Source organism: Dromiciops gliroides, chromosome 5, assembly GCF_019393635.1.
Source record: "Dromiciops gliroides isolate mDroGli1 chromosome 5, mDroGli1.pri, whole genome shotgun sequence".
NCBI lineage: Eukaryota > Metazoa > Chordata > Mammalia > Microbiotheria > Microbiotheriidae > Dromiciops > Dromiciops gliroides.
The window spans coordinates 111479857-111506285 of NC_057865.1; the positions used below are offsets into that span (position 1 = coordinate 111479857).

Sequence of the window (26429 nt, forward strand, 5' to 3'; positions counted from 1 at the left end):
AGAGCTTGGGTCTTAGGTTTTTCTGTTAACCCCTCTTTTGCCTCCTACATCATCGGCTCTCCCTTCGAAAGTAATTCATGCTGAGATGCAACTCTTTTATCAGGGGGCTCTGTAAGCTGTAGCTGCTATATTTAAAGTAGAATTTCACAAGTATGTATACACATACACACACATATATACACGTAAACACAATACATACGTCTATCTGTATTGTGTACATTTATACCTACATGTGTGCATAATGTATGTTTCTACACATGCATGTGTGTATACGTGCATGTATGCTTATGTATGTGTGTACATTTGTATGTGCATATGTGTGTGGGAGGAAATGCTGAAATCCTTCCCTCTACCCCCAAACATACACACACATACGAAAGACGTACAGAGGAAGGGTTGAGGGGATAATTATACAAGAATAAATGGTAAATACACAAATACTAGAAAAAACACCGACTCCCGAGTCACAGGGCCTAGATTCACATTCTGGCTCCATTTATTACTACCTATGTGACCCTGGGCAAGTCACAGCTTAATTAGGCCTAAGTTTCCTCCACTATGAAAGGAAAGGGTTAGACTAGGTTTTTGTGGACTTTAAAACCTATTATCTTCATATAACTACATATAAATATGCTGATTTACATTCCACTGATGCCTCATCAGGAGGTGACATTAGAGTCTCAGAGGTGATGGCAACAGATCTGTCAGGTTCCACTCAGCTGAAAAAGCAGAGTATGGCACCAGTGATAAGTATCCGTTGTTGGATATTATGACCAAGTGGCCCCAGACTGATTTTTGGAGGGGCTTGGGTGGGGTGGTGAGACAGCAATTCTGAGACCACCTAAGTTGCAGTAGGTTTACAATGTTTGTCAGTGAAGGGAAGTATATCAATTAAATTACAGATCGATGACACATGTATAAAATTACACACACACACACACACACACACACACACACACACACACACACACACACTAGCCAACAAAGCACCAAAACTGGAGTTTAGCTTTTCTCCCCTCTGAGATCTTTACTTAAAAAGGTTCCATTTCCTTTTCAGTTCTGGATCTCCCCCCCTCCCGATTCTCACCCTAGTTTTTAGCATGGTGCCCTAAAATAATCAGTTTCTGTCCCAGTTCTCAGTCTTAACCAGACCACATCTAGAACAAGTGATTCTGAAACCTCTTTTGTAATGACACTAACAAGCTAGAACGGATCTAGATGAAGTGTACCAGGTTAAATGGACTCCAATAGATTAATCTAGTAATTAGATTAGAGTAGGGGCAGTCCACCTTCCCCCAGTCCTGGTTTTAAGCCCTCCTTAACCCTCTCTCCTAAACTAATGCTGCCATAACCTCCTAATGGGATTCTTGGCTTCTAATTCCTGTTCTCTTCCATCCAACGTCTCTCTCTACAGGTATCAACATAATCTTCTCAACAACGTAATGTTTAAACATAGCCAATGTGGGCATTTGTTTTGCTCGACTATGCATAATTTTTTTTTTTAAAATAGGCTTTGCTTCATCTTTTTCTATTTTTCTATAGGGAAAGGGATGGTGTGGAAGGGAAAGAGTAGATATTTTTATTATTCAAAAATAATCTTCTTAAAGAATAAATCTCATCTTGTGACTTCCTAGCTCCAGAACTTCAGGTGGGCCCCTATTGTCACGAAATAAAACACAAACTCCTCTCTCTTTTTGGTATTTAAAAGCACTTCATGGACTTATGATGAAAAATCCTACTGACCTCAGAAAGAAATGATGGAGGGGCAGCTAGGTGGCACAGTGGATAAAGCACTGGTCCTGGATTCAGGAGGACCTGAGTTCAAATCCTACCTCAGACACAACCGTTACTAGCTGTGTGACCCTGGGCAAGTCACTTAACCCTCATTGCCCCACAAAAAAAAAAAGAACTGATGGAGTCTGAATGCAGATAGATGAATATTTTTCTTACATTCTTTATTGTTTGGGGGTTTGTTTGGTTGGGTTTGTTTTTTATTTGGTTTTGGGGTTTCTTGGTGTATGTTTTCTTTTATAACATCGGTAATATGGAAATGTTTTACATAATTGTACATGTATAATCTATATAAAAATTGTTTCCCTTCTCAAGGGGGGATGAGAGAAAAGAATCTGAAACTCAATTTTTAAACGCAAATGTTTAAAAAAATCTGTTTACATGTAATTAAGAAAAAAAATTTAAAGTCTTTCACAACAAAGGACTACCTTTTCCAGACTTTTCCTATGACTAGTTTCATATGCTCTTTGTTACAAGAGAAATTGGTTTCCTAACTCTTCCCTAAAGTCCTCCCAACTCCCCAGTCATTAGTGAGCTCTCCCTCTTCAATCATGTACATACATGTTTATCCCAAGCAGACTAGAAGTTCCTTGAGCTGTTCTCCCCTCCCAGTTTTGTTGAGGTATTTCTAGGCCTAACACAAAGTAGATGCTTAATAAATGTTTATTGCATTGGTTCTACTGAAGGACCCAAGCTCCATTACCCTAGAAGAAAGACTATTGAAAGTGAAAGGTTGGGCATGGCCTAGGACTTTTGAGAGCCTTGTTATAGAGAGGCAGAATTAATGGTATTCAGCTGGTACACAGAGGGCACAAAGAGGAGTAGGGGGTGGGTGGAGTGTAGATTTTGTCTTAATGTGAGAAAGACTAATTAGTCCATTCTATTTTGGGACTTTGCTAGCTCTTGGATTAGTGAGTTTTTTGGTCACTGAAGGTATTCAAACAAAAGCTGGAAATTCACTTGCTTTGGATGCTACAAGACTTTTTGTTTTAGGTTGAGACTTAAGTCCTACAAAAGGGAGAAGGAGGGGGAAGAGAGGAGGAAGGGGCCCCTACCTTCCCTTTTGGTTAAAGAAGTTCAAGCCTAGCCTTATCTTGAAAAAACAAAGCAAACATAAACAAATAAGTAAACACACCTTCTCTCCCCTTTCCCCCACTTCTAGCTATTCTCTAGTGCCCCTCCTACTTTTCCTTACAAAAACTGTTTGTTTTATCTTTATAACTCTTGGGGCCTATTGTAGTAGGTGTTGTGAAATACACTCATGCTGTTTAATGTAGAAATGCATCAAAACTCAAAGGGAAACAAGCAGGAATATAAGGAACAATAGGGGGCCAGGTTAAGAGGGAGAATCTCAATAATTCTTGGAAAAGAATAGTTGCAAGAAAAATAAACTTCCAAATCAGGAAAAGAAAACTAAAAGCAAAAACCTAAAATCTATTATTAAATCAGCCATCAGTTTGGGAACGGCTGAACAAATTGTGTTATATATGAAGGTAATGGAACAGTATTTCACCCCAAGAAATGATGCAAGAAAATCCCCTACAGCATGAACTGAGCATAACCAGGAGAATTTACATAGGGACCATAACATTGTAAAGAAAAACAACTTTGCATTCTGATCAGTGCAATGACAACACGTTACCCACCGCGGGACAGAGAAGTTGAAGGGGCTTCAGACGGTTTTTTTGGACTTCACAACTTTGTGGATGTTTGCTTTTCAAGGGATTTTGTTTTTCTTGGGATTTGGATGGGGGTGGGGTTGTTAACACTAGAGGTGCCCCCAAACAAAAGGGTCTTTGAATAAAAAATTAATGCACAAAAGGGAACAGAAGGAAGTGCCAGACAATTAGGAGAGTTTTGAAATTAACTTGTAGAATTATATACGATTAAAAAAAAAGGAAGTGGTGTGAAACTGATACATTGTTTCATATGTAATCTTTTTATCTTATGCTGAGTACATGAAAATGTTCTTTTTGGGGTGTTTAAGTTCAGAATACAACAAAAACTGAATTGAACTGGATGGGTATGTATGTATGTATGTACACATCTCTATTTTCTTCTACTCATTCCATTTTTAATCTCTTGCAAATTAGCCTCATCCACTAATATGCTACAGTAGTGGGACAAAGGTGCCCAATATGCTACAGTCAGGGGACAGAGGTACCCAAGATTCTTCTAAGGGGTCTGTGAGGTCAAAACTGTTTTCATAATACTAAAATGTTTTAATTGGTAGGGTAGCTAGGTGGCACAGTGGATAGAGTGCTGGGACTGGAGTCAGGAAGACCCGAGTTCATCTGGAGAAGGACAGCAAACCACTCCAGTATCTTTGCCAAGAAAATCCCAAAAGGGGTCATGAAGAGTTGGACATGGCTGAAAATGACTAAATGTCAACAACACGGTAAATATTAAAAGATAGCTCACAAATACTTTTTGAAGGGTCCTCAATTTTTAAAGGTGTAAAGGGTTCTAAAACCCAAAGTTCTAGAACCAATGTGCTACAGAAACTACTCTTTGAGATGTCACAAAATGTCTCCTACTTGCTAAATATAATAGCACTCCCCCTGACAAGCATTTCAACACTCAAGATAGTAAAAGTACTTGCTATGCACAAAATCTTCCACTGAAGTCCTATTATGATGCTTCACCATAACATGGAGTAGATTTTCCCTTGCTCTACAATTTCTCTTATTTTTCAATATTCTCATATTTTCAATGTATCCTCTTCTCTACACTCTATCATCCTACTTCATCACTCTCCTGGACTCTCTGATAGCCTCCTAACTGGTGTCTTAGTCTCAAGTCTTCCTACTCTAATACTTCATCACAGCTAAAAGTGATTTGCCATGGGGCAGCTAGGTGGCACAGTGGATAGAGCACCGGCCCTGGAGTCAGGAGTACCTGAGTTCAAATCCAGCCTCAGACACTTAACACTTACTAGCTGTGTGACCCTGGGCAAGTCACTTAACCCCAACTGTCTTAAAAAAAAAGTGATTTGCCTAAAGCCCTTGTCACTCCCTAGCTCAAGAAGCTTCAGTGGCTCCATATTACCTCCAGGAAGGAAAAAACAAACAAACAAACAAAACAAACAAACAAAAGAATCACAACCTCCTCTGGCACTTAAAATCTTTCATAATCTAGTCCCAAACTCCCTTTCCAGTCTTATTACACATCACTCTCCTTTTTGTTCACACTACAGTCTTTGCTGTCCCTCACAAATAACACGACATCTCCTGCACCTTTACCTTTAGCTTGAACCTTTACCTTGGCTGATCTTCATGCCTGGCATTTGCTCCTTCCTTCTCTCTGCCTCCTAGAATTCCTAAATCTCTAGTTTCCTTCAATGATCACCTCAGTTATCTTCGACATGAAGCCTTTGCCCATCACTCCTCCAAGCCAAATCACTTCAACTTTTGTATACACGTATATATGCACATTACTTCTCCAGCCAGAAGTAAATTTCCCAAGCACAGGGAGGGACGGTTTCACTTTTGTCTTTGTAACCCCATCCTTCAGCACTTGGCACATTGACTCACATCTGGTAGGCACTTAATGCCTTTTGATGAATTGGTCTCTGAAGACTATGCTAGCAGAGCCCAAGTCCTTGATCTGTCAGACCAAGCCAAAGAGGCTTTGAGTGTGGTCTTAATGATAAATTATGTGACAATCTAGTTAAGTTCAGTGAGCATCATCATTAGAAAGCCCAGCACTAGATGTTTCAGTGGATCGAGTGTTGAGCCTGTAGTCAGGAAGATTCTAATTCAAATCTAGCCTCAGACTCTTATTAGAGTTCCTTTACACCGGACAAGTCACTTAACCTCTTCCTGCCTCAGTTCCTACAACTGTAAAATGGGAACATAGGACCTACCTCACAGGACTGTTGGCAGCATCAAATTAGGTAATATTTATAAAACACAGCACATAGTAGGTGCTATATAAATACTCAGGTATTACAATTTGCATTGGTACTCACTGAAAAAAATCAGGGATTTTTTTTCTTCCTATTGCTATCATAGTTCCTTCCAATGCCTCTCCTACCCCTTAACCCTCCTCTTACTAGTATTTCTAGATTCTTGAGGGTTCTTGTTCTGTTGTCATAACACTTGCTTCCTCCAACATCTCACCTCATAGCTTTAGACTCTCCCTTCTAAGTGAGTAACCTCCAAATTGGCATCTCTGTCCGTCTTGACAGGTAAATATCACCACTCCTCTAGCAATGCCTCCTTTTTGCCACAAGGAGGATCAAGAGGGGCAGAGATTTGCCTTCTAAAGTTATGGCCAAAAATATAAAATAAAATAAAGTAAAGTTATGGCCCTGGGTTATGATCCCTTCCCTTCTTAACACTATCTTTTCCTTCCCCCTTCCCTCCCCTCCACCACCGTTAGTCATGCTTGGTACAAAGCTATTTGTTAAAATTCAAAGGAAATTCGGCAGGATGATTTCAGAAAAACCTGGAAAGACCTACATGAACTGATACAGAGTGAAGTGAATGGAACCAGAACACTGTACACAGTGACAGCAGTATTGCACAATGGGTCAACTGTGAATGACTTAGCTATTCTGAGCAATACAATGATCCAAGACAATTCCGAAGGTCTTATGATGAAACATGCTACCTGCCTCCAAAGAAAGAAATGATGACATCTGAATATAGACTGAAGCATACTGTTACACTCACTTTTTTTAGTTCAAGTTTTCTTCTACAAAATTACTAATATGGAAATGTTTTCTAAGATTGCATATGTATAATCTATATCCGATTGCTTACCTTCTCAGTGAGGAGGGAAGAAGGGGAAGGGAAGGATAAAATTTGGAACTTAAAACTTAAAATGTAACAACAAATGTTTCAAATTGTTTTTATTTGCAATTGGGGAAAAATAAAACATTATTTTTAAAAAGGAAGCTCAGGTGCAAACCACTTGTGGTGTGGGTGAGTGATAGATTTCTTTTACTCAGCTTAGAGTTAACATGGATTCCTAACTTGGGGTCTGTGGATGTGTTGTTGGTGCTTTAAAATATTTTGATAACTATTTCAATATAATTGGCTTCCTCTGTAATGAATTTTATGCATTTAAAAATATTACTCTGAGCAACAGCCCACAGGCTTCAACAGACTGCCCAAAGTATCCATGGGCACTCAAAAAGGTTAAGAACCCATTATTTTAAAAGCATTATGCTATCTCTTCTAGACTCTCCAGATGAATGTCTCCTCTAGATCTGGACTATTGAAGTCACTGTCTTTCTTACTAGCTCATTCAATTCCCACCACAGGCCTGGGTTGACTTTTCTGTCTCCCAGATCACTAGACAAAAGCAGAGAGTGCTTTTCAGCATCAGGCTTTTGTTGTGTGATTTGTGTGTGTGTGTGGGGGGGGGGGGAATGAGGATTAAAGTGACTTGCCCAGGGTCACACAGCTAGTGAATGTCAAGTGTCTGGGGCTGGATTTGAACTCAGGTCCTCCTGAATCCAGGGCCGGTGCTTTGCCCTCTTCTCTTTTTCAACTCCTACTTCAAAAAAAAAAAAAAAGCTGATCAAGCATTTATTAGTATTATGATATGCACTGGGGATACAGAGGCAAAAGTGAAAACTTCTGTCCTCAAGGAGGTTACATTCTAGCCAAGAAAGACAACATATATACAAAGAAAATAGATAAAATGTAACATAAGGGAAGGTTTTAGCAGGTGGGTTTTACTAGGGGTGGGGTGGGAAATCTGAAAAGACTTCATGTAGAAATTAGTACTTAAATCAAGCCTTTAAGAAAATCAGAGATTCCAAGATATTGAGGTGAGGAAGGGGTATGTTTCAGGCTTGGGGAGGGGGGGGGAAGTGGAGGGGTGTGCACAGTACAGTCAGCACCAAGAATGTAAATGAAAATGGAGAGTCCCCTATGAGGAAGAATAAAATCTCTGCCTTTCAATGTTACAAGCTCACCTGAATTACAAATGGAGAGCAACCAGAAACACCAATATTGATTAAGCCTTCATTCACCTACACATGTAACTGGGATATCATAGCATCCCCCCAATTTAAACGTTGTTCTATCCATCAGAACAGTCTGAGGTCCTTCAATTCCCAGATTTGGGGATTAGACATATTTGTTATGCCTTTTACCATTTGTATAAAGAATAGTTCAGGGGACTGCTAGGTGACACAGTGGATAAAGCACTGGTCCTGGATTCAGGAGTACCCAAATTCAAACCCGGCCTTAGGCACTTACCTTGACACTTACTAGCTGTGTGACCCTGGGCAAGTCAGTTAACCTTCATTGTCCCACAAAAAAAAAACAAAAACAAAAACAAAAAAGAATCTCAACCTTGTAAGAAATTAATTGTGACTTGGGGGTTCCATCACCCCATCTTTGCTCAGATATCTCATACAAAACTATTCTCCAAACTTCCAAGGGAGAAAAAAAAATGACACCTCTGCAACTATTCTACTCCTACTAGAGATATCTCCATTCTCCTAGACTAGAAACCTAGTGATCATTTAAAAACAAAAAACAAACAAAAACCCCTTTTCTTCTTCATCCCCCAAGAGTCAATCTGTTGCCATATTTCATCACATACTCCCTCAAAAGTCTCTGGCATTTGACTATTATAGCTTTCGCTTCACTCTGCTAAACCCTAATCCAGGATTATGACCTCTGGATTACTAAAGCAGCCTTTTTACTGATTTCCCTGCTTCTCGTCTCTCCCCGCCAGCCCAGCTGTAGATCTCTTCCAGATTATGCTTTATCACATGGCTACCCAGTTCAGAAAAATCTCCTGTGGCATCAAGTCCAAGCTTTTAGTCTGTCTTGCAAAGGCCTCTAGAATTTGGCTCTAACAATATTTGTTTTTCGGCTATGTCTCAGACAACTTCCTGTCCAGGCAGGCTGGTCTCTTTACAGTCTCTTCCTCCCCTTAATGCCCAAGATCACTCCTGTGCTATTGCTGGGGCAGTTGTCCCTGCCTGGAATGCCCCACTCTATTTCTACCTGTCCAAATGCCACCCTTCCTTTGAAGCCCCACTTACATCCTGTCTTTTCCACAATGTCAGCCCCAAGAAACCCTACCCTTCTCCAACTACTACTGTACTTACAATCAGTACCAAATACCTTAACACATCATCATTTCATTCATCAGTCTCTGTCTCCCAGTGGAATTAAAGGCCCTCAAGGTCAGGAAAGAAGTATTTCTATATACCTTTTGTTTCTCCATCAGTATGGTGCAGAATGGTCTTGGAGTCAAAAAGATGAGTTTTAATTCCTGCTTGGGTGATCCCGGGGAAGTCCCATACCCTCTCAATGACTCCAGAAAACTAAGTTGCAGGTAGGGGCATCACAGATCTTCATCAGTGGAGGGACTTACCATAACTTAGGTTCCCCCAAGGAAGTCTGGAATCCACCCCAAACAACATTTTTCCATCACCTTACTGAACACTTAGTGTCTAACTGGTCTCTTTTCTGGGGAGTTTCTTTGGAGTGACTGCTTATGAAAGATGAAACATTTTATCTTTTTAAGTTGTTACATACATATCCTCCCCTTCCACCACCATCTATTGTCATTGCATTATGAGAATGTTACACGTCTGTGGGATACCCTCACTTAATAGAACCTTTGCTGAGCCTCACTTATTCAGGGAGTACTTGTGTGCTCAGAAGCAGTTTCTCTGTAGTCATCTTTTCAGAAAAAGAAGAAAAGGGGGGAAAAAAGATGTGCTTTGAGGAAGCAATGTACTCTACAAACATATACCAAAAATCACCCAAACAGGCAAGGCTCCAGTATTTCTTGCTTTATAGAACATGTATTTGCTGTTTAAGAAAACCTTATTTTCTCATTGGTACAGTTTTCTAATCTTATGGTGGCCCTACAAATGAACATACTTTTGGCAAAGGACAATTCAAGATCAAATGCAATCCTTTCACAGGTATAATCTCTATTGGTCTTCATGATCTGTCCTGTAATTCCAAGTACAGTTGTCACTACAGAAGAGGAACCTGAGGCTCTAGGACAGAGGTTAGGTGACTTCCCAAGGTCACACAGCTAATACATGCTTGGGCTAAGACTCAAATCCAAACCTTCCTGGGACTTTCCTCCCAAATCTAGGCTTCCCCTTTTGCCACTAAGTCCACCTCACATTTCAACAATCCATAGGAAACATTCCCACCCTTGAGGGCAGCTAAACATTAATGCACCTCCCACAGGTGAGTTTTCCTCTCTCTAAATAAACATGGGTTATTGGACAGCTGGAAGCAGTCTTAGGTCTAATCCCCTCATTTAACAGATAAGAAAACTGAGAACCAGAGAGGTTAAGGATCATAGGATAATAGAGCTGGAACTGAAAAGAGACTTCAGAGACCAGCTAGGGCAACCTCTCCATTTTGCCGATGAGAACAACAACAAAAAAATCAATATTTACTCAGTGAGACTATTGTCTCCCTGACCATTATACTTTTCAAAAGAGATACTCAGTAGATGACATTACTCTTCCCATTTGAACCCCTCCCCCCAAATTTGCACTCCTCTCCCCTTAGTCAATTGAATGCCGGCTCAGCAAACAAATAGTGGTTGTTAAATATGGGCACACTAGGATCAGCTGAAGGCTGGCCTTAACAATGATTGTTTCTTTTGTTTTGGTTTTGTGGGGCAATGAGGGTTAAGTGACTTGCCCAGGGTCACACAGCTAGTAAGTGTCAAGTGACTGAGGCTGGATTAGAACTCAGGTCCTCCTAAATCCAGGGCCAGTGCTTTATCCACTGTGCCACCTAGCTGCCCCACAATGATTGTTTCTTGACCAAGGCAACACCCCCAGCCAAACTGGTTTCCCCTAAATAACACATGTTTCCTGTCCAATAGCACATTAGCATCTCCTTCCCCCATATTTAGGACCCTGCCTAGGATCACAGGCACATAGAGGTGGTTAAAGAAAGGACAGCAGTTCTGATGAACACTTAGCAGATGGGAAACCAGGTGCAACAGTCAGGCAGGAATTAAGAGTGACTAGCTCTTAACCCCACACCAGTTACAGTCCTTTTGCTTGGCCTACAACGTTGAATGGAAGGTGTGGCAGAGAAGTGAAGCAAGTAAGTAGAGAGGGCAGGTGAAGTAGGGAGCTACCCAGTGTACAGTAGAACAAGCTTGAAGGGAGAACAGATGTTCAATTTTCAGTGTGAGCATCTGCACCTTGGAAACTGGCAAAGGCTACAAATTAGGGCTTCATTTATGTATATAGTTTGGACTTAAGAAAGTGATGAGGGTAATGTAATGCAGATTAAATTTTAATTTTAATTTTAAATTCAGTACATATTCTCTTCTGGAGAGGCAGTGGTTAAACATTCAGCAGCACACCATTAGACTCAACACAAGGTATGGTGGAAAACAGGAGAAGAGGATAACAGAGTTGGAAGCAGGTAGAGTTTAAAATTTTGCTATAAGCACATAGAAATATTAGGCCCACCCTAACACAAATGTATTAGAGTTCTGGTTACCATTTAATGTTTGTTTTCCAAAAGTATTACTATGCCAGGTTGGTAACCAAATTTCAGTGAAATTGAACCTACTGTAAAGTTGCTAAAATTCTAACTAGTCTGTCTAAAATATCTAATGAATGGTCGCCAATAAATTTGAAGCTTTAGCAACAGTTTAGACTTTTAAGCATTTATTAAAGAGCATTAGGATCTAATGATCAGAGAGAAAGGTAAAAAAAAATCTAACTACTTCTAAGAGATTCATCATCCGACCTGCCATGGCGAGGTCAGGAACAAAAAAGACCCAATGCTGCTTCCTTCTTCTTCCCAGAAGCCTCCTGTGAAAACTGGGAACATCACTCACACACACACACACACACACACACACACACACACCTCCAAGATAATTGGCTGTTAGCTTTGATAGACAGTACCCATGAGCAAAGGTCACTTCCTGATGCCAAGGAACTGACCACATGACTTGCCCTCAGATGCCTTCTCCTCATGGCAGAGCTTTCCTACAGTAACTCTCCAGCAGGTGGCATCACTCCAATCATTACACTACCATTACTATTCTACTCTTTCTCCCTACATCCAGGTTAAGGATCTCTCAGAACTCTGAAGGTCCATCCAAACGCATTGGACACATTAGAGATAATTTGTACCAAGTACTACTCAGAAAGACTTTGAACATCCAGGGCTTGGAAACATTTTTATAACAGATTTTGACATTCTAATAGTAACTGTATATCCGTTGTGTCTTTAGCAGTATACAAACAAGGGCTAAGGTCCACCACATGGAAGAATTATTTACAAATCACAGTTTAAAAATTCTAGTTAATTTTTTGGATTATAGAACCTTAGCGCCAGAACAGAACTTTGAACATCACTGAGGTGCATCCTCTTGCCTTACAGATGAGGGAATTTAGCCCCTTTGTGGTCATAAATGATTTGTCCAAGCACACAAGACTTGTTGACTACAATGGAACCAGCAATAAGGCCTCAACTCGTCAAATGCTCTTCTGTCTGCCTTATTGTTTCAGTGACTAATAGTGAATGATTACATTGCCAAGGAAAAACGCAGGTTGTCAATAATTTCACACTCAATTAACAGTCATAAGCTTTCCAAGACCAATAAACAAATAAATAATATCTTTACCCTCAAGAGGCTTAGATTCTGTCAGGGGAAACAATATGTGTACAAAGCAAATGTACATGTTAACATTGTAGAGTGTTCAAAACAGAGCTACGAATAGAAACTTTATCCATGGGGTTTAGTAATTGTTCTTCCCTGCTGGATAAAGGAACAGAATCTCAGAGTTGCAAGGAACCTCAGAAGCCAGTAAGTTCAACCTATACCTTAACAGGAATCCTTTCTACAACATTCCTTAGAAGTGGTCCTCCAGTCTTTGCTTGCAAACCAGTCTCTAGTAAAGGGTAATTCCTTCTCTCCTAAGGTCATTTCACTTTTGAATACTTCATATTTTTAAGAAATATTTTCCTTAGGGGCAGCTAGGTGGTTCACTGGGCCTGGAATTAGGACTTCCTGAGTTCAAACCTAACCTCAGACAGTTACTACCAGCTGTGTAACCTTGGGCAAGTCACTTAACTTCTGTCTGCCTCAGTTTCCTCAACTGTAAAATGGGGATAATAATAGCATCTATTTCCCAGGGTTGTTGTGAAGCTTAAGATAATATTTGTAAAGCACTTAGTACAGTGATTGGAACGCAGCAGTCATTTGGTAAGTTTTTATTTCTTTCCTTCCTTCCATCAACTCTCTCTCTAACTTCTACTGTTGTTTCTAGTTTTATCTCCTAAAACCAAGCAAAACAAATTTAATCCTTCTTTCACAAGACAGTGCTTGAAAAACTTCAAGACATCTATCCTGCACCCGCCCATATCTATCCCCTCAATACCACTCCCAAGTCATCTCTTCAGGTTAAACAACCCTAGTTCCTCTAATTAGCTCTTATATGACACAATTATGAATCCCTTATTTTTCCTGATCACTCTCCAGGTTATTAATGAACTTCCTAAAATGTGGACCAAAAATGAAACTCCAGAATTGATCTTACCAGAGCAGAATGCTGCTAGACTATTAGGATTTCAAGAACAAACCAAAAAAATCAGTCTTTGTCCTCAAGGAACTTAGATTTTATCCGAGGACACAACACATACTCATATCTCAAACACACACACACACACACACACACACACACACACACACACACATGCGCCAACACTTGAAAACATTCAAAACAGAAGTACAAATAGAAGTTTAATCCAAACTCTTGGTTCATATTGAGCTTTCAGTTAACTAAAACCACAAGGTCTTTTTCAAATTGTCTAGCCATCTTTCACTCATCTTGTGCTTAGGAAATTTGTTTTGTGAACCCCAAATATGACTTTACATTTTTCCTGTGTTTTGTCTTATTAGATTGAGCCCAGTGTTCTAGTCTATCAGGATCTTTTTGAGTCCTGATTTTGTCTCCCATTTTCATGTCACCTATAAATGTGATAAGTTTGCCATTTATACCTTTCATCCAAGTCAGTGATAAAAATGTTAATCAGCACAGGACCAAACTCAGATCCCTGGGGTCCTCCACTAGAGACCAAATTGATATGGAATCCTTATGACTCTACTTTGGAACTAGCCATTCAGTTCTGAATCCTATATCTTTCCTATATCTTAGCCTATATCTTTCCATTTGACTACAAAAAAATAGGATAAGGCACTTTTGACAAGTCCTTTGCAAAAATCTGGGTGAGCTCTTTCTATAGAACTACCCTGACTTACCAATCTACTAAGTCTATAAATTATTATTGCTGTTGTTATTGTTGTTGTTGTTGTTATTATTATTATTATTATATAATCTGGCATAACCAATAGAATTAAAAGGTAAAAGATCTTTGCATCCTCAATGCCTGACACATAGTGGGTATTTTGCTAGTGGATTGACCTGTTCTTGATAACACCACATAGGCTCTTTTTAACAATTCATTCAGAGTGCTATAGTTTTATGGAGAGATCTCAGAGGCCATCTAGGGCAGCTTCTTCACTTTACAGATGAAGAGGTCCAGATAGCTTAAGGGACTTATCCAAGGTTATAGAGGTAGCATGAGATATGAATGAGATTTGAACCCAGACCCCGATTCTAGAGCTCTTTCCACTGTCAACCCAGAAGTGACAGTATTGATTATAGTATCCTGTTTTGAGGTCTTTCAAAAATAAAACAAAATCCCATGGGTCAGGCTATGACATTTTAAAATAGGTATTTTAAAAATATTTAATAAGTATCATTTAAACATCCTACTTATAGCTACTAAAACAGCCATCTTCTCCAGGTAATTCTCTTTTTCCTGTGGACTTTTGATCTAGTCTTTCAAATTCGACTTCAGGCCAGGTCCAATTCTGGGCTAAACATCAAGTATAGCAGGTACCTACCATTCCAAAAAAAGGTTCACATCAAGCGGCCTTCAACACCCCCAGTCTCAGCTACATCCCTAAGTACAAGTGAAGCCCATCCACTGCTTATGTTAACCCCTACTTACTCTGACTACCAGGGCACCACTATATATCACGTGGGGTCCCTATCTAGGGCTGCAGGAATAGCAGCTTCCAGAGAGGCTCAGAGAGAGGAGAGACAGCTGGGAGGGGGTGGGAGGAAGGAGAGGGAATTCCCAAGGGGTTAGCAATTGGGGGCTGCATGAGGTGGACTCATACAAATACAAGCTGCACTAGGGCAATTAAAAAAAAATGACCTTGCTCTCATCCCCTCCCAAAGCACCTAATTTCCTGGGCGAACACATATAACTGTGGCATACAATAATGAAGAACTCCTTCCCACTGACCTATCCCCAGCAGAAAGCACTTGCCTGACCAAAGACCAGTAAGCTCTGCCTCTCCTCCGAGTAGCCAGCAACAGCTTCGACTCCTCATAGCTCCATCAGGCTCAAACGAGCTCAGATGGAAGTAGCCAGGGGCGGGAGGGGAAGTTATTTGGACCTGCCCATTGGCAGGCTGAGCTGTCACTCCAGCACCCCAGCTGGCTCTCCGAGACAACAGCCCCAGCCCTGATGAGTGGGCCAGGCTCCAAGACGCTGGTCAAAGGCCTTTCGTGTTTCCAAGCCTCCCGGATAGGAAGTGCCATTTTCATTGGCCCTCTGCAGAGACAGGCACTTGCAAGAGCCAGTAGGCTGTGTGATTTCCCACCTGGTGTGTTTCCCAGCCCCCCACAAACTGAGAAGCTGAAAAGCTTAGCAGGGCCCACCAGGGAAACAAATTAAGCCCTTGGGCCTGGTAATTAATCAAGGATGCTCGGTCTGTAACTCCAAACCTTGGAAGAAGGATGTGAGTAATAAGGAAATGATCTTGTTGCAGTAGGAGGAGCTAGCATTAACACGGGAATGAGATAGGCTGTTAAAAACAATCTTGCTAGGAAGACTTCTGGCATAGACATCTGTGATTTAAGTGTCTTAAATGGACATCTGAGATTATGAGACACAATGGTTTTCTGAGTGGGCTTTCCCCACTTTTACTAGTCACCCAGTCTCCGGTGGAGCCAAGGCCCTGGACAACCCCCTCCCTTCTCCTCCAGACCTGTTTAAATCAGAAAACCTAGAATTCTTTCCACACAGTATGTGTGTGGGGGGGGGGGGGCAGGGGAGGACTTCCTATGTATCACAAATTAAGTGCTTAATATAGCAAGCCCCCCTGGTTATAGCCCTATTCAATGTCTTTCCTGGCACGGTTCAACTTTTCCATTGGCATCAACCAAGTTCAACTTCTCTCCAACAATAATGAGTGTATGCAATTATCTTCCCCTGAAACATCTAGAGGGCAGAAGAGAAAGTTGCCCCATCAGGGCAGAACCTGAAAGTTGAATAAAGTTGGGGGAGGGGTATAAAAAACCAGGAGTCTGTGCCCAGAATCCCACATTCCTGCTTTTAGTAACAGTTCACATTTATACAGCATGTGATGCACTTCATATTCAATCCTCTCAATAAAAACTAGGAAAGATAGTTAATATAAGGATCATGATTTTATATAAATGAAGAGACTGAGTCTCAGAAAAATTAAATAATTTGCCCAATGTTATGAAGCTAGTAAATAGCAGTAAGGGTCAGAACCCAGATCTGAACCCACCTTCGAGTCTCTTTTTAATAATATTATTATAATAATAGTTAATATTTAAATAGAACCTATTATGTACCAGGAAGGGCAGCTAGGTGGCGCCATATTGAATAGAGCACCAGGCCTGGAGTCAAGATGACTCATCTTCAGTGTTTAAATTTGGCCTCAAACAGTAGCTGTGTGACTTTGGGCAAGTCACTTAACCCTGTTAGTCTCAGTTCCTCATCTGACAAATAAACTGGAGAAGGAAATGGCAAATTTCTCCAGTATATTTGTCAAGAAAACTCCAAATGGGATTTTCAGTCGGACACTACTGAAAAACAACCAAATAACAAAAAAAAATTTTTTTAAGTCACAAACCAGGAACTAATATTATCTCGTGTGATTCTCACAACAACCCTAGGAGGCAGGTGATATTATTCTTCCCCATTTTACAAATGAAGAGAGTGAGGCAAAAAAAAAAAAGTTTAAATGACCTACTCAGGGTCACAAAGCTAGTAAGTATCTGAGTCTAGATTTGAACTCAGGTTTTCTTGATTCCAGGTCCATTGCTCTATGTACAATGCTATGTAGCCTCCTCCGATGACTCCCTTAATTCTCAACTTCATCCCATTCCCCCCACCAAATATTCCTCCTACTAGAAATAAGTCAGGAAACTAATTCACCCTCCTCTCAGAGGGGAAAAGCTATAAACCCTAACCCAGGAAAACAATTGGCAGCCTTTCTGGTTTGGTGGCTCTTACAACAATTAACAACTCAACTTAGATGAGCTTAGAGTTTAGGCTGCTTAAGGGAGAATCTCCCTACTGTCCTTCACCATTTTGTTCATTGCCTTGAGTCAAGTTTCCACAGTAAAATAACAAGGACTTTGAGGTAGAAATGATTTGATGGATTTGTTGATCTCTTGACCTTCTCTTTATCAGTTTATAGAAAGGAGAGGGGATCAGAGCCAAGGTTAGCCAAAGAGGGGAATTAGAATTTTACATCAGTATAATGTCATACTTCCCCACTTTGTGCAATCTTCTTTTCCCTACTCCTACCAAAGGGTTTAGAACAAGAAAAGATCTTGGAACTTATCTAATCCATTTTACAAATGAGGAAAATCAAGGATCAAGAGGGGAGAGATGACTTGTCCAAGATCCAGTGGCAGCAGATGTCAGAGCTTCAGGATTCAAACCCATTGATTTGAATCTCATTTTGATTGCTATTCCAGTAATTCTTATACTACTCTACATTTTGGGTAGGAGTATATTGTCACACAGGCAGAGAGTATAGCAAGCCCTGGGGGGCTCATGCGTATTAGTTCATTTGGGCCTACACAGCCCAATTTCCATTGCAGCAGAAATGGCTACCAAATTGCCGTGAATGCCCTTGGAATCTGTCATACAGAGCCCTGATGATATCAAACCTTACCTTTCCCTTCAATATTATTGAACAGAACATTTTTTATGTTTGATGATAGGCAAAAAGAGTTCATAGAAGGCCAAAAGAACTTTCTCAATGAATAGGAAGCAATGTGGCATAGTAGCAAGAGTACTAGATTAGAGTCAGAAGACCTGGTTTCTAATACCAGCTGCTACCTCAACTTACTCATTTGTAAAATGAAGAGGTTGCCTGGGTAACCTCTAAGGCCCGAGTTAGTTCTGAATCTATGACCTGACTATGAACAGGAAGTACAAGACTAATCTTGTCAAGAGCTAAATGAAATGTGTTTAAGCCCAGTGTCCTATGACTAGATCATAAACATACATTAAAGTTGCTACAGGTAGGAACTCACTATTACCCTATAGCAAAGCTCTATTCCAAAGGTAGCTGAGATTACAAGAATACTTGAACCCTGAGTTCAGGTCTGATAAAAGAACAATAATTTCTATTATAAATTCTCACATAAATAAGTCTTAGTCTACAGAGACAATAGGGAGGCCAGGAACTTTTTCTCTTTCTTGGAACTACAGAGTTACCCTGTTGGTAAGAATAGTTAGGGCAGGACTTCAGCTGTTTAAGAATGTTAAGGCTAAAATTCTAGCTAGTCTGTCTAAAATATCTAATGAGTGGTCGCCAATAAATTATAAGCTTTAGCAAGAGTTAGACTTTTAAGCATTTATTAAGGAGAATAAGAATTTGGTAAAGAGAGAGAAAAAGGCCTAGATTCCTATCTATTAAAGGGAGAGCACATTTCTAGCTCCCTTCTCCGCCAGAGTCCAAAAGGAAGAGCCCCCGTCTCCTCCTTCCTCCTCCCACTAGTCCGCGTCACTTCCTGATACCAAAGACTCCTGGTCTTGCCCTCAAAGACCTTCGCTTCATGGGCAGAACTCTTCTACAGTTAGTATCCAGCAGGTGGCGTTATTCCAATCGTTACAAGAAGCTAACTTCATCCTTCTTACTTAGTGGGTGCAATGGTGATATTAGTTTCCTGAATGACATCTCTGACGCTCCCCACTACCAGCTGAAACCTTTTCCTGACTCTCCCCAAGGATTTCTTCTACTCCATTAGTTTCCTAAATTGGCTTGTTCTTTACCAAGAAAATTCATTTATATCCTTTGATGGATGACTTGAAACAATATTTTCTCTCTAGACTTATTTATTTTCCCCCACGAGTGGCCTATGCCCAGTTCTTATAGCCTTCTCAGGAAGGTCAAATTCATTTTTTAAAGCAGTGTTTATAAATCCTGCATCAATCTTTAAATTGGACCTTTTGAAAATGACACATACACATTACTTTTCTTGGCTTTGGAGTCTTTTGAGGTGTGGCTATAAAGTACTGTGACTGGTTTTTCTCATGAGCTACATAAAATAGCTGTCAAGGGAAATCTAAAATTTCACAGGATCATGGAATCTCAGACTTGACTGGGACATCAGAGGCTATCTTGCCCAACATACCTGACAAGTAGTCACCTGGCCTTGAGGACACAAGGCTACTATGCTAGTCCTGACATGTTTGATTAAAAGCCAAGCTCCCGGGGCAGCTAGATGGCGCAGTGGATAAAGCACCAGCCCTGGATTCAGGAGGACCTGAGTTCAAATCCGGCCTCAGACACTTAACACTTACTAGCTGTGTGACCCTGGGCAAGTCACTTAACCCCAATTGCCTTACTAAAAAAAAAATAAAATAAAATAAAAATAAAAATAAAAAGCCAAGCTCCCTGGGAGCAGCTAGGTAGCACAGTAGATAAAGCACCAGCCCTGGATTCAGGAGGACCTGAGTTCAAATTCGGCCTTAGACACTTAACACTTACTAGCTCTGTGACCTTGGACAAGTCACTTAACACTGGAAAAACAAAACAAAACAAAAAAACCACCCTTTCTTAAGAAAAAAAAAAAGCATAGCTCCTTAATTTTTAGTGATGTCATGTGATTTTTTTTTTTGTAAATCCTTCAGATCCAGACTAATATCTGGTATGTTTTTATGCTGAATGAGAGTACAAGTTAGAGTATTAATTCCCATCTCCTCTCCCACCTCACCCCTCTACCCCAAAGCACCAAATGTGTGCTTATGTTTCTTGGCGGAGGGGGGTTGTTAGGAAGAAAAGGAACCTGCCTTATTGAATTTCTCCTATTTTTCTCCTCGACAAAAACAAAGAAAACAAACTAAAAGCATTCACCAAGCCCTAAAAAGCTGGAGCCAAAAGATAAGGTCCCAGAGGCTCTTCTTGAAGAGTGTGCTGATTACCCAGCCTACAAGTCTCATAACAGAGATGCTGTTGGGTTGGAAAAACACCAACTAAGCAGAGACCAGGAAAAAGAAAGGGGGAAAATCCAGAAAATCTAGTAATGAAATCATTGCAGGGGACAAAACAAGTCAATTTGCTCCTAGACCAGACTCTTTCTATGCTTACTACAGTTGCCTGTCACATAGTAAACGCTTATTAAATGCCCATTGATTGATTGCTTCACTGTCAAGGCTTTCTGGAGATGTATTACCTAAAGTCCCAGAAAGTACCGCATGCTAACAAGAAGATACACTATAATTTGTCATCTAAGCCCAGGGAGTAGTTAACTTGCTTATAGGATCTGGACAAAAAGACAAAAACAAGAAAACCTTTAAGAACTGAAAACCTTCATGGTAATAATAACTGACATTTAGATGGTATTATACATACATTATTTCATCTGATCCTTAGGACCATGAAATAACTACTACAGCTATTATCTGCATCATATAGGTGAGGAAACAGAGGGGAAATGACTTGTCCATGTTCACACAGCTAGTAAGTAGCAAGGGGGCACTTGATTCTGACTTCAACTCACTTCTTACTTACACTCTCTCGCCTATTCTATATGCTTATGAACCCCACAAGGTAATCGAATCATAAACTTTTAGGGAACTTCAACAAATATTTATTAAGCATCTACTCTATGCAGAGTACTTTTTTTAGGCTATGGGGAGATAAACAGAACAAATAAGATATAGCTGGTGCCCTCACAGAGCTCACAATACAGGAGAGAAATAAGTACAAGACATGTTCAAATAACTATGACACAAAATCACAAATAACTGTCATAGAAAAGGGATCTTAAACATGGTCAAAGGATATGAACATGCAGTTTTCAGACAAAGAAATCAAAGCTATCTATAGTCACATAAAAAAAATGCCCTAAATCACTATTGATCAGAGAAATGCAAATTAAAACAACTCTGAGGTTTCAGAGTGGTAAATATAATGAAAAAGGAAAATATTGGATGTTGGAGGGGATGTAGGAAAACTGGGATACTAATGCACTGTTGGCGGAGTTGTGATCCAACTGATCCAACCATTCTGGAGAGCAATTTGGAACTATGATGCCCAGAGGCCTATAAAATTATACATACCCTTTGATCCAGCAATAGCATTATTAGGCTTATGTCCCAAAGACATTCCCCAAAAGAGAAAAAAAAACCTATTTGTACAAAGATATTTCTAGCAGCTCTTCTTGTAGTGGTTAAGAATTGGAAACCAAAAGAATGTCCATCAATTGGGGAATGGTTAAACAAGCTGTGAAATATGATTATGATGGAATATTATTGTGCTACAACAAATGACAAACAGGACAACTTCAGAAAGACCTGGAAAGACTTATATGAACCAATGTATAGTGAAGTGAGCAGAACTAGGAGAAGGTTATGCCCAGTGACAGCAATATTGTTGGATGAAGAACTATGAAGGACTTAACTATTCTCAGCGTTACAATGATCCAAGACAATCCCAAAGGATTAATGTTGAAGCATGCTATTCACCTCTAAAGAAAGAACTGATATTGACTGAAACAAAATGACTGATATGGTATTGTTTTATATAATTGCACATGAATAACCTATATCTGATTGCTTACTGCCTCAGAGAAGGGGAAGGAGAGAAAGGGAAGGAGGGATAGAATTTGGAACTCAAAACTTAAAATAAAAATGTTTATTTATCATTTAAAAAAGAAAAGGGATATTAATTGTCATTTACATAAATCCCTTCATTTTACTTTATTTTAAAATTCATTTCTTGTGAAGAAATCAAAGCTATTTATTCCCATATGAAAAAATGCTCTAAATCACTATTGATTAGAGAGATGCAAATTAAAACAACTCTGAGGTACCATCTGACACCTATCAGATTGGCTAGTATGACAAAAAAGGAAAATAATAAATGTTGGAGAAGCTGGGGGAAAATTGGAACACTAATGTATTGTTGGTGGAGCTGTGAACTGATCCAACCATTCTAGGTTTTTTGGTTTTTTTGGTTTTTTTAGTGAGGCAATTGGGGTTAAGTGACTTACCCAGGGTCACACAGCTAGTAAGTGTCAAGTGTCCGAGGCCGGATTTGAACTGAGGTCCTCCTGACTCCAAGGCCAGTGCTTTATCCACTGCACCACCTAGCTGCCCTGATCCAACCATTCTGGAGAACAATTTGGAAATATGCCCAAAGGGCTATAAAGCTGTGCATACCCTTTGACCCAGCAATACAACTTTGGGGTCTTTTTCCCAAAGAGATCATAAAAAAGGGAAAAGGACCCACATGTACAAAAATATTTATAGCTGCTCTTTTTGTGGTGGCAAGGAATTGGAAATTGAGGGAATGTCCATCAATTGGGGAATGGCTGAACAAGTTGTGGTATATGAATGTAATGGAATTCTATTGTGCTGTAAGAAACAATGAGCCGGGGGCAGCTAGGTGGTGCAGTGGATAAAGCACCGGCCCTGATTCAGGAGTACCTGAGTTCAAATCTGACCTCAGACACTTGACACTTACTAGCTGTGTGACCCTGGGCAAGTCACTTAACCCCCATTGCCCTGCAAAAAAACAAACAAACAAACAAAAAAAACCCCAAAAAACAAGAAACAATGAGCCAGAGGAATTCAGAGAAACCTGGAAGGACTTGCATGAACTGATGATGAGTGAGATGAGCAGAACCAGAAGAATATTATACACAGTATCATCAACATTATGTGTTGATCAACTATGATAGACTAGATTCTTCTCATCAATACAGCAGTACAAGAAAGTTCCAAAGGACTCGTGATGGAAAAGGCTCTCCAAATCCAGAAAAGAGAAAAAAAAAAAGAACTGTGGAATATGGATACTGATTGAAGCATACTATTTCTTTTGGTTTTGGTGTTGTTGTTTTTCTTTTTTGAGGTTTTTCCTTTTTGCTCTGATTCTTCTCTTATAACATGACTAATGCAGAAATATGTTTAATGTTAATATATACATATACATATATATTTATATGTATATATGTATAGCCTATATCAGATTACCTGCTGTCTAGGGAAGCGGGGGAGGGAGGGGAGGGAGGGAGAAAAATTTGAAATTGGAAATCTTATATAAACAAATTTTGAAAACTATTTTTACATGTAACTGGAAAATAATAAAATACTTTTATTTTTAAAAATTCCTATCTTGTTCGTGTCCCCTCCACCCAAACCCCTCATTTTACAACTGTAGAAACTGAGGCCCAAAGAATCAAAACCAACGGCTCTGAGACAGGTAATGACAGAGCTGGGACGAAAGTTCAGATCTCTTAATCCAGTGCTCTTTCCACAGCCCCTACACTAGGGAACAGATGTGGTGGTTATGTGTATCCATTTATTTAAAAAATTTCCCCAGAAAGGGCTCAAAAAGAGTGACTTGTTAACTGATTCCCCAATGATCAGTGTTGGGGCTGGAGGGTTCTAATCACCCTCCTCACTTCTTGAGTTAGTAATTGTAAAAAAATTAATTATTCATAACTATAACTAACCTGGGAAAATTATAATAACTGGACTTATGAAAAATTATGATTATATGAAAAATGATAAATTTAGAAAAATTATAATTGGGCCATAAGTCCCATCTGGGTCACCATTCATATGTTAAATATTTTGACTGACTAGCCTAATTTGGGGGGGGGGGCGGCTAAAGCTGACTGGACGACTAATCTAGGGACTTTTGACTATTTGGCTATCTGACTTCATTAATTTAATGTGGGCCATTTATAAAGTTCCACCACACTGCTCCCAAACTGATAGACTAAAGATTAAGAAGCCTCTTAACCAAATAATCCAAGCAGAGTTTATTTATGAGATACTATTTAAAATTAAGAATACAGGAAAATAAAATGTACAACCTGACTGCTTTCCTGTGGTCTCTTTCCACTGCATGTCTTTCCCACCTGCTGCGCCTAGAACTTCTTGAATAGAATAAGGGCCTTAGCCGCCTCTGGCCTCAGGGCCTGTTACACTTTCCCTGGTTTGTATTAAGGCCTGTAACCTTGTCGGCCAGTCTCTCCTTTTCTGAACCGAACTCTCCTCTGTCCTTGTCCGCTCCCCTCTAGTTAGCCTATCTAGTCCGTCCTCCTCTAGTCAGCCCCTCTCCTTAATCTTGTCTCTCTATCTAGTCTGTCCTCGCTCCTTCTTTTTTTTTTTCTTTTTTTTCCTGTCTAACTCCCAAGTCTATATATACCTTTTTTTCTCTCCACTCAAATCTTGGGGCTTCCTTCTCCCCCACAGACCAAGCTAATCCGCCACCCAGAGCTGCAGCTGGTGGTGGGGGGGGGTGCTCTCAAGCCTCATGCCTCAGCACAGGCCATCCGGGATCCTTCAGATAGCTCCGCTCAGGTCGGAGGGAGCTGGGGGCTTTTTTCCCCCCAGCTGTCACAGGGCTTTTTCGCTCATCTTAAACTGAGGAGGAGGGGGAGAGACCCTGAGGGCCTAAGGCTTTCTAATCTCAGCCTAAAGGTAGGGTCCCCAAATCAAAATAAATTTCCAGATAATGCTGAAGAATATTGACAGGGCTGTCTGTGGGCAGCTATTCAGATGTAGCACTGTTAGTAAAGAAAAAGTAACATGCTGTGCTTTCCCATAAAACCAGCTTGAACACCGTGTACACATTATGATCCAATAGTTGAATAATATCAAAGGGTCTTTCTAGAGAGGGGAAGACTTTCTCCTGAGATGTAATGTAGATTGTAGTGATTAGTGACTACTTTGTAATAAACTGAGACAGAACAACAGACGTTGTGGAGTTCAAAGTCTTCACCACAAAAACCTCAGGCCATTAAAGGAGACCTAAGCAAATATCTTGTGGGCATCTCCCACAATGCCCTCCCATAAAAAGCTCCTTTAAAATAATCTGGAAAGGAGCCTGCTTCCTAATCCCCAAACCCATCTGCATCTGCAAGGACATTAACAGAAGGATGCGAGCAATAACAAAGTATCGTGCAGCTCATCTCTTTTCATCCAGCTCTGTATTTCCCTAACTAAGGTCTTGGGGGAATGGAAGGCTTTGCCTTGAATTCAGCTAGTTCTTCTCACCCCAGAAGGAATTCTTTATTCATTTTTATTCATCCAATAAACATTTATTAACCACCATACTATAGGTATTATGCTATCCTAAGGGATCTCCAAGCATGGACATGCCATGTTCTTTGCCTCAAAACATTTGAAGATTTACAATTTGGTAGGGACCATTAAACAAATAATTGGATAGCTACAAAATAGATAAACTCAAATGAAGAACGTGAGTTTTGTTGCCACTGCAGATAAAAGGGAATCCTTAAAGTATGCCAAAGAGGGAGATATGATTGCCCAGCCTCCTGAGTTGGTCTGATGCAATGGAACCTGGAACTCCTTGCTATCTGGTGTTCACTGTGGGATAAGTGTGTGTGTGTGTGTGTGTGTGTGTGTGTGTGTGTGTGTGTGTGTAAGTAATTATCATTATGCAAAAATGGTTCAAGCCCCCAGTTCATCCTTCATTCACAGACCAGCAAGAACAAGAAATCAAATAGTGAAATATTTAATTAGGACAAAATACCCAAGTAAATAGCAAAGGAAAGCCAAGTAGTAGAATCATTCTTTGCCCTCCCATATATGGAGTACAACCTTCTACAGACTCCCAAATCGATGGAGTGAGAACACTTACCAGGAGAATGTAACTAGATGAGAAAAGGTGCTAGAACATCTCTGACCTAGCAGCAAGACTGCACCTTGATGTTTTTCCACCACAATTCACACAACTCTCTCAAAATGATCTCAGAGTTTCCCTGACCCTTGAACTCAGCCTCCACAACCACCTTTTCTCTGCCTCCCCCCCTTGACATTTGCTGCTTCTCTCCTATGCTGCTGCTACCATCTACTGGAGCTATCAACTGAGGACATGGCTTTTTCCTTCTGGGTGTGGAGGTGTTGGGGAATGATGCCTCTGACCCTCAGGAAAGAAATAGAAGGGTAAAAGTCTTAAGCTACAGTTGTGTATGTGTTTTTCAAAGCACAGGAAATGTGCTTATTTGAAGATGGAAGAGAGGAGCCAATAGAGGAGGAGAGATTGAAGAAAGGAGGCACAGAGGGATAGTTGAAAGAACAATGCAAGAAGAGATGGAAAAGAATGAGAGCAGTGACACAGGTTTATTCTTGGCAGAGGGAAGCAGTCCTCCAGGACATTCTAGACATAGAGCCACAGAATTTGGCCAGCAAGGCTGACTTGTGGCATCCAGCTATCTATAGTACTTTTGTATTGTGTGAAGTGCTCAGTAGAAAAGAAGGGCCAAAAACTAGGTCCATAATGATGTGATCTATAGTGAGATCCTACAGGAATGGTGGTTACCAAAAAGAGGA

At 40.2% G+C, this 26429-nt stretch overlaps 1 protein-coding gene across 2 annotated transcripts in view; it reads right to left on the reverse strand.

The window, feature by feature from the left end:
- The window catches only part of BPGM (bisphosphoglycerate mutase), a 52067-nt gene extending 36735 nt beyond the window's left edge, over positions 1–15332 (reverse strand). Inside the window, exon 1 of one of the 2 annotated variants that reach the window (XM_043967443.1) lies at positions 15090–15332. The gene's annotated coding sequence lies outside the window, so the exon portion shown is untranslated. The remainder of the gene's footprint in view (positions 1–15089) is intronic. The other variant, XM_043967442.1, reaches the window with a different exon arrangement.
- Positions 15333–26429: the final 11097 nt, after the last annotated feature.